This window comes from Melospiza melodia, chromosome 26, assembly GCF_035770615.1.
Source record: "Melospiza melodia melodia isolate bMelMel2 chromosome 26, bMelMel2.pri, whole genome shotgun sequence".
NCBI lineage: Eukaryota > Metazoa > Chordata > Aves > Passeriformes > Passerellidae > Melospiza > Melospiza melodia.
The window spans coordinates 6271051-6279255 of NC_086219.1; the positions used below are offsets into that span (position 1 = coordinate 6271051).

General features: G+C 39.9%; 1 long non-coding RNA gene across 1 annotated transcript; it reads left to right on the plus strand.

The window, feature by feature from the left end:
* The first annotated feature begins 61 nt into the window (after window positions 1–61).
* LOC134429716 (uncharacterized) lies at window positions 62–6192 on the plus strand. The gene is made up of 3 exons (XR_010030637.1): window positions 62–223; window positions 4486–4571; window positions 6104–6192. It is a non-coding gene; the product is annotated as an uncharacterized LOC134429716 (long non-coding RNA).
* The last annotated feature ends 2013 nt before the right edge of the window (window positions 6193–8205 follow it).

Sequence of the window (8205 nt, forward strand, 5' to 3'; positions counted from 1 at the left end):
TTTTTTTTCCCCTTTTTTTTTTTTAAACCATTTTTCCGCCCCCCCAACCCCCTCTCCCCAAACCCCCCAAACCCCACTTTTTAACCCCCCAATTCCAAACCTGATTTTAGGGCGAGAGGTGCAGCATAAAGAAAGCGGCGGCGCGGGGCCTTTGCACTATTTTTGGTGGCGGTTCCTGTTGCAGGAAAAGAAGAAAAAAAAAAAAAAAAAAAGGTAATTTTGGGTGAGTTTTTTTTTTCTTTTTTTTCCCCTCCTCCTCCACGGTTTTTTTTTTTTTTTTTTCGTTTTTTTTTTTTCTCTCTCTTTTTTCCTGCTCAAATCCCACCCACCGAATGCCCTGGAAGCGGGAGTGCGGGCGAGGAGCGGGACAATACAAAACAGAAGCACATGGATGGATGGATGGGCAGGAAAAGGGGGAAAGGGAGAAAGAAGAGCCCGGATCCCGGGCGGCCGCGAGGGAGCGGCCCCGAGCCCCGCAGCTCCGGCGGCTCCAGCAGCTCCATCTTTAGGGCTGGAAGACTCCGAATATCCCCCGGTCCTGCCCTTCCTCCTGCATCCCGTTTTTTTGGGAAATTGGATCTGAGGATTTGGGGATTTGAGGAAGAGAAAATAGGATTTTTTGGGTTTTTTTTCACTCCCCCCCACCCCGAGGAAAGGTGGGTGTAGGGTGGTGGTGGTAGGGGGTTCGTGCAAGGATTTTGTGGGGTTTGTTCCCCACAAAAAAACAAAATCATAAATGTATGGATGCCGTGGGGTTTCTACCCCAAAATATTATAAATAATAAATGCACGGATTCCATCAGGTTTGTCCCCCCCCCCCAAAAATAATGCGGAATGTAAAGATTGGAATGTAAGGATTCCAAGGGTTTTTTCCCCCAAAATGTTATAAATAATAAATGCACGGATTCCATCAGGTTTGTTCCCCCCCAAAAAAATAATACGGAATGTAAGGATTCCAAGGGTTTTTCCCCCAAAATAATATAAATAATAAATGCACGGATTCCATAAGGTTAGTCTCCCCCAAAAAAATAATACAGAATGTAAGGATTCCAAGGGTTTTTTCCCCCAAAATAATATAAATAATAAATGCACGGATTCCATAAGGTTTGTTCCCCCCCAAAAAATAATACGGAATGTAAGGATTCCAAGGGTTTTTTCCCCCAAAATATTATAAATAATAAATGCACGGATTCCATCAGGTTTGTTCCCCCCCCCAAAAATAATACGGAATGTAAAGATTGGAATGTAAGGATTCCAAGGGTTTTTTCCCCCAAAATATTATAAATAATAAATGCACGGATTCCATAAGGTTTGTTCCCCCCCAAAAATAATACGGAATGTAAGGATTCCAAGGGTTTTTCCCCCCAAAATATTATAAATAATAAATGCACGGATTCCATAAGGTTTGTCCCCCCCAAAAAAATAATACAGAATGTAAGGATTCCAAGGGTTTTTTCCCCCAAAAATAATATAAATAATAAATGCACGGATTCCATCAGGTTTGTTCCCCCCCAAAAAATAATACGGAATGTAAAGATTGGAATGTAGGGATTCCAAGGGTTTTTTCCCCCAAATATTATAAATAATAAATGCACGGATTCCATAAGGTTTGTTCCCCCCTCCCCAAAAAATAATATGGAATGTAAAGATTCCAAGGGTTTTTTCCCCCAAAATATTATAAATAATAAATGCACGGATTCCATCAGGTTTGTTCCCCCCCCCCAAAAAAAAATAATACGGAATGTAAGGATTCCAAGGGTTTTTTCCCCCAAAATATTATAAATAATAAATGCACGGATTCCATAAGGTTTGTTCCCCCCCCCCAAAAAATAATACGGAATGTAAAGATTGGAATGTAAGGATTCCAAGGGTTTTTTCCCCCCAAATATTATAAATAATAAATGCACGGATTCCATAAGGTTTGTTCCCCCCCAAAAAATAATACGGAATGTAAGGATTCCAAGGGTTTTTTTTCCCCCAAAAATCATAAATGTAAGGATTCGGTGGGGTTTGTCCCCCAAAAAAAATCATAATTGTGGGGATTCCATAGAGTTTGTTCCCCAAAAAATCATAATGTAAGGATTGCAGAGGGTTTTTTACCCCCCTCCCCCCCAAAAAAAAAAAAAACCCCACAGGTTCCATGGGGTTTGTTTCCCAAAACATCATAAATGCAGGCATTCCGTAGGGTTTGTTCCCAAAAAATAAATGTACAGATTCCATAGGGTTTGTTCCCCCCAAAAAATCATAAATGTAAGGATTCCATGGGGTTTCTACCCCAAAAAATCATAAATAAAAAATGCACGAATTCCATGGTGTTTGTTCCCCCAAAATTAATAACTGTAAGGATTCTGTGGGGTTTCTACCCCCCCAAAAAAATGAATAAATGCACTGATTCCATAGAGTTTCTATCCCAAAAATTAATTAATATATGGATTCCATAGGGTCTGTTCCTCCCCCCCCGAAAAAAAAGCACAGATTCCATGGGGTTTGTTCCCCCCCAAAAAAAATCATAAATGTAAGGATTCTATGGGGTTTCTCCCCTAAAAAATAATAAGTAATAAATGCACGGATTCCATAGTTTGTTCCCAAAAAATAATAAATATATGGATTCTATAGGGTTTCTTCCCCCACCCCCCAAAAAAAAGCACAGATTCCATGGGGTTTGTTCCCCAAAAAAATAATAAACACTCAGATTCCATGGGGTTTCTACCCCAAAAAATCATAAATGAAAGGGTTCCATAAGGTTTGTTCCCCAAAAAATGAAGAAATGCACAGATGCCATAGGGTTTGTTCCCCAAAAAAATCATAAATGTAAGGATTCTATGGGGTTTCTACCTCAAAAAATCATAAATAAAAAATGCACGAATTCCATGGTGTTTGTTCCCCCAAAATTAATAACTGTCAGGATTCTGTGGGGTTTCTATCCCCCCAAAAAAATGAATAAATGCACTGATTCCATAGAGTTTCTATCCCAAAAATTAGTTAATATATGGATTCCATAGGGTTTGTTCCCCCCCCCCAAAAAAAAAAAAAATAAAAGCACAGATTCCATGGGGTTTGTTCCCCCAAAAAATAATAAACACACAGATTCTGTGGGGTTTGTTCCCAAAAAATCATAAATGAAGGGATTCCATAAGGTTTGTTCCCAAAAAATTAATAAATGTACAGATGCCATAGGGTTTGTTCCCCAAAAAAATCATAAATGTAAGGATTCCATGGGGTTTCTACCCCAAAAAATCATAAATAAAAAATGCACGAATTCCATGGTGTTTGTTCCCCCAAAATTAATAACTGTAAGGATTCTGTGGGGTTTCTACCCCCAAAAAAATGAATAAATGCACTGATTCCATAGAGTTTCTATCCCCAAAAATTAATTAATTAATATATGGATTCCATAGGGTTTGTTCCCCCCCAAAAAAATCATAAATGTAAGGATTCTATGGGGTTTCTCCCCTAAAAAATAATAAGTAATAAAGGCACGGATTCCATAGTTTGTTCCCAAAAAATAATAAATATATGGATTCTATAGGGTTTCTCCCCCCCCCTAAAAAAAAGCACAGATTCCATGGGGTTTGTTCCCCAAAAAAATAATAAACACACAGATTCCGTGGGGTTTGTTCCCAAAAAATCATAAATGAAGGGATTCCATAAGGTTTGTTCCCAAAAAATTAATAAATGTACAGATGCCATAGGGTTTGTTCCCCAAAAAAATCATAAATGTAAGGATTCTATGGGGTTTCTACCTCAAAAAATCATAAATAAAAAATGCACGAATTCCATGGTGTTTGTTCCCCCAAAATTAAAAACTGTCAGGATTCTGTGGGGTTTCTACCCCCCAAAAAAATGAATAAATGCACTGATTCCATAGAGTTTCTATGCCAAAAATTAATTAATATATGGATTCCATAGGGTTTGTTCCCCCCCCCCCAAAAAAAAAAAATAAAAGCACAGATTCCATGGGGTTTGTTCCCCCAAAAAATAATAAACACACAGATTCTGTGGGGTTTGTTCCAAAAAAAAACATAAATAAAAAATGCACAGATTCCATAAGGTTTCCTCCCAAAAAAAATCAATGATAAATGCAAGGATTCCATGGGGTGTGTTCCCAGAAAATAATAAATGTACAGATTCTAAAGGATTTCCTCCCCAAAAATAAATGTGTATTTAGCCAAGGATTTTTTTTCCTCCTCAGAATTAAATCCACTAATTCCAATAGATTCATCCCTCAAAAAAAAAAAAAAAAATCACTTATTACAATGGATTTTCCCCAAAAATTAAATTCACTTATTATAAATGGATTTCACCCCAAAAAATAACTGCACATATTTCAAAGGGATTTCCCCCCCAAATTAAATTCACTTATTCCAAGGACTTTTTTTTTTCCCCAAAAATGAAGTCATATTTAACCAAGGATTTTTTTCCCCCCACAACAAAAGCACATCTGCAAATATTCCCAAGAAATCAATTTATTGCCTTTATTCCAAAGGTTTTTCCCACTCCAAAAAGAAATGTACATGTCAAAAAAATGGATTTTTTTTCAGTAAATAAATGGAAATATTCTCTTTATTCCAGGTGGGTTTTGTTTTTTGTTCACTCCTCTTATCCCATTTTTTTTTATAACCAGAAAATTTCCTTGATAGCAAGGATGGGAATTTGGGGTGCCTTGGGAATTTGGGATAAATTTGGAATATTTGGGATAAATTTGGGATATTTCACTGGGGTAAATTTGGAATATTTTGATGGAATAAATTTGGGATATTTGGGGGTAAATTTGGGAAAATTTGGACTAAATTTGGAAAATTTGGGTTATTTCACTTGGATAAATGTGGGGTTAAATATGGGATAACTTGGATTAAATTTGGGACATGTTTGGGATATTTCACTGGGATAAATAAATTTGCAATATTTTGCTGTGATAAATTTGGGATATTTGGGATATATTTGGGATATTTTGATGGAATAAATTTAGGATATTTGAACTAAATTTGGGATATTTCACTGGGGTAAATCTGAGAAATATTTCAGTGGGGTAAATTTGGGAAAATTGGGACTAAATTTAGAAAATTTGGGATATTTCACTGGGGTAAATTTGGAATAATTTGGATTAAATTTGGAATATATTTGGGATATTTCACAGGGGTAAATTTGGGATAATTAGGACTAAATTTGGAAAATTTGGCATATTTCAAGGATAAATGTGGGATTAAATTTGGGATAATTGGGACTAAATTTGGAAAATTTGAGTTAAATTTGGGATATTTCACTGGGATAAATTTGGAGTAATTTGGATTAAATTTGGGATATTTAGGATAAATATGGGATTTTTCATTGGGATAAATTTGGGATTAAATATGGAAAATTTGGGATATATTTGGGATATTTCACTGGGATAAATTTGGGATAATTGGGATTAAATTGGGGGAATTTGGAATAAATTTGGGATGTTTCACTGGGATAAATTAGGGATTAAATTTGGAAAAAAATTGGGAAATTTGAGATAAGTTTGGGATGTTTCACTGGGATAAATTTGGGATTAAATTGGGAAAAATTTGGGATAAATTTGGGATATTTCACTGGGGTAAATTTGAGATAAATTTGGGCTAAATTTTGAAAATTTGGGATATTTCAGGGATAAATGTGGGATTAAATTTGGGATAATTGGGATTAAATTGGGGGAATTTGGAATAAATTTGGGATGTTTCACTGGGATAAATTAGGGATTAAATTTGGAAAAAATTGGGAAATTTGAGATAAGTTTGGGATGTTTCACTGGGATAAATTTGGGATTAAATTGGGAAAATTTTGGGATAAATTTGGGATATTTCACTGGGGTAAATTTGAGATAAATTTGGGCTAAATTTTGAAAATTTGGGATATTTCAGGGATAAATGTGGGATTAAATTTGGGATAATTTGGATTAAATTTGGGACCTTTCACTGGGACAAATTTGGATTAAATTTGGGATAAATTTGGGATAAATTTGGGATAAATTTGGGATGTTTCACTGGGATAAATCAGTGATTAAATCTGTAAAATTTCGGGAGAAATTTGCGATATTTCACTGGAATAAATTTAGGCTATTCCTCAATGTATTGCAATTTCAGGATGGGCCCCGAGCCTGCAGAATTCCTTTGGAAAAACCCCAAAAATCCCAAAACTCCTTGGAAGGAAGGAAGGAAGGAAGGAAGGAAGGAAGGAAGGAAGGAAGGAAGGAAGGAAGGAAGGAAGGAAGGGAGAAGGTGAATTCCCTACTCACGGAATTATCCCGGGAATCTCCGAGGGCAGTGGGGCCGGCTCAGGGATTTTCCAGCCTTGCCATGGGATCCCTAAAAAGGGGATTTGGCCCCAAAAGGCCCTGCTGGGGTTTATAGGGAGCCGGGAATGTGGGGGCAGGCCGGGACAGGCCGGATGGAACCGGTTGGGCCGGGAGACGGAAAAACTGGAACGGCTGCGGCGCCGAGGGAGCGGGAACGGGAACGGGAACGGCTGACCCGGGATAACCCCGGAGCGTCACGGGGTGGGATTGGGGTCTGTGTGGGATATCCATGGGGTTGGGATCTCTGGGATTCAGGGATTTGGGGTATCCGTGGGATTGGGGTCTGTTTGGGATATCCATGGCATTGGGATCTCTGGGATTTGGGATATCTATGGGGTTGGGATCTCTGGGAAAGGGGATTGGGATCTTTGGGATTCAGGGATTTGGGATATCAATGGGATTGGGGTCTATTTGGGATATCCATGGGATTGGGGTCTGTTTGGGATATCTGTGGGATTGGGATCTCTGGGATTTGGGGTATCCGCGGGATTGGGGTCTGTTTGGGATATCCATGGGATTGGGGTCTGTTTGGGATATCCATGGGGTTGGGATCTCTGGGATTTGGGATATCCATGGCATTGGGGTGTATTTGGGATATCCATGGGATTGGGATGTTTGGGCTTCGGGAATTTGCAATATCCATGGGATTGGGATCTATTTGGGATATCCATGGGATTGGGGTCTCTGGGATTTGGGAGATCCATGGGATTGGGATCTCTGGGATTTGGGAGATCCATGGGATTGGGATCTCTGGGATTTGGGATATCCATGGGATTGGGGTCTCTGGGATTTGGGATATCCATGGCATTGGGATCTCTGGGATTTGGGGTATCCATGGGATTGGGATCTCTGGGAAAGGGGATTGGGATCTCTGGGATTCAGGGATTTGGGATATCAATGGGATTGGGGTCTATTTGGGATATCCATGGCATTGGGATCTCTGGGATTCAGGGATTTGGGGTATCCGTGGGATTGGGGTCTGTTTGGGATATCCGTGGGATTGGGATCTCTGGGATTTGGGATATCCATGGGATTGGGATCTCTGGGAAAGGGGATCTGGGATATCCATGGGATTGGGATCTGTTTGGGATATCCATGGGATTGGGATCTTTGGGCTTTGGGGATTTGCAATATCCATGGGATTGGGATCTATTTGGGATATCCATGGGATTGGGGTCTATTTGGGATATCCATGGGATTGGGGTCTGTTTGGGATATCCATGGGACTGGGATCTCTGGGAAAGGGGATTGAGATGTCTGGCATTCAGGGATTTGGGGTATCCGCGGGATTGGGGTCTGTTTGGGATATCCATGGGATTGGGATCTCTGGGATTTGGGATATCAATGGGATTGGGGTCTATTTGGGGTATCCATGGGGTTGGGATCTCTGGGAAAGGGGATTGGGATCTCTGGGATTCAGGGATTTGGGATATCCATGGCATTGGGATCTCTGGGATTTGGGAGATCCATGGGATTGGGGTCTGTTTGGGATATCCATGGGACTGGGATCTCTGGGAAAGGGGATTGAGATGTCTGGCATTCAGGGATTTGGGGTATCCGCGGGATTGGGGTCTGTTTGGGATATCCATGGGATTGGGATCTCTGGGATTTGGGATATCAATGGGATTGGGGTCTATTTGGGGTATCCATGGGGTTGGGATCTCTGGGAAAGGGGATTGGGATCTCTGGGATTCAGGGATTTGGGATATCCATGGCATTGGGATCTCTGGGATTTGGGAGATCCATGGGATTGGGGTCTGTTTGGGATATCTGTGGGATTGGGATCTCTGGGAAAGGGGATTGGGATCTCTGGGATTCAGGGATTTGGGATATCAATGGGATTGGGGTCTATTTGGGATATCCATGGCATTGGGATCTCTGGGATTCAGG